Genomic DNA, 802 nt, shown 5'->3' on the forward strand with positions numbered 1-802 from the left:
GTTGTGGTGGGGGGGGTGGGGGGGGGGGGGGGTGGGGGGGGGGGGGGGGGAGGTTCCGTCTGCCCGCCTGGAGGCTACAGGAGCTCCGCCTCGGACCTCCAGCCGGCCATCTTAGAGCCGAGGGTCCGAGCGCGCGGCTCCGGGACAAACTTTCCCGGCGCGCCGTCGTGGATTTACAATCCCCCCGCTACCCTATCCTACCACCCCCACCACCCCCCTGCTGACACGCTTTCCGTACATTAAAAAAAACTGCATTTAAAGAAAATAAAAATAAAATAAAAGCCCCCTCCGCTCCACCCAGACCGGCGCGGCGTTGGGACTGGCTTACCCGAGCTGCGGAGGCTTCCGGAGGACCAAATATGACCGTGCTTGGTGATGCTGCGGAGGGAGGGAGGGGTCAAAGGAAGTTGCTATGGTGTCGCAGCCTACCGGGTCCGACCAGGAGCCATGTTCAGCCTATGAGTGGAGTTGAACCCGCAGCCATCCCGCGTCACTGCGCGCGCCTTTAAAGAGCCACAGCCAGAGGGAGCACGTGGTGGGGGAGGGTTGAGGGGGGATGAGGGTTACAGCTTCACCTGGGGGCGACCCCGACCGATGCAGGCTGCTGAAGCCTCTCGGCCAGTTTCCTTGTTCCGATCCAACCTGTCGTCTGTAAACGACCCCCACCCCCGTTCGCCTTAAAGCAGCGCCCCCGGAATCCACCTTCCAACAGGAAGGACCTCAAGGATCCCAGGCGCTCGAAAGAGCTCGCTCGAATACAGCGGCGACTCCCCCCCCCCCCCCCCCCCCCCGCACCCCCGCC

General features: G+C 64.1%; 1 protein-coding gene across 1 annotated transcript in view; it reads right to left on the reverse strand.

The window, feature by feature from the left end:
- The window catches only part of LOC108235364 (actin cytoskeleton-regulatory complex protein PAN1), a gene marked incomplete in the record, with an annotated part of 7398 nt that extends 6961 nt beyond the window's left edge, over nt 1–437 (reverse strand). Inside the window, 1 exon segment of the mRNA XM_025005801.2 lies at nt 329–437.
- Nucleotides 438–802: the final 365 nt, after the last annotated feature.

Source organism: Kryptolebias marmoratus, linkage group LG16 (genome assembly GCF_001649575.2).
Source record: "Kryptolebias marmoratus isolate JLee-2015 linkage group LG16, ASM164957v2, whole genome shotgun sequence".
Lineage (NCBI taxonomy): Eukaryota > Metazoa > Chordata > Actinopteri > Cyprinodontiformes > Rivulidae > Kryptolebias > Kryptolebias marmoratus.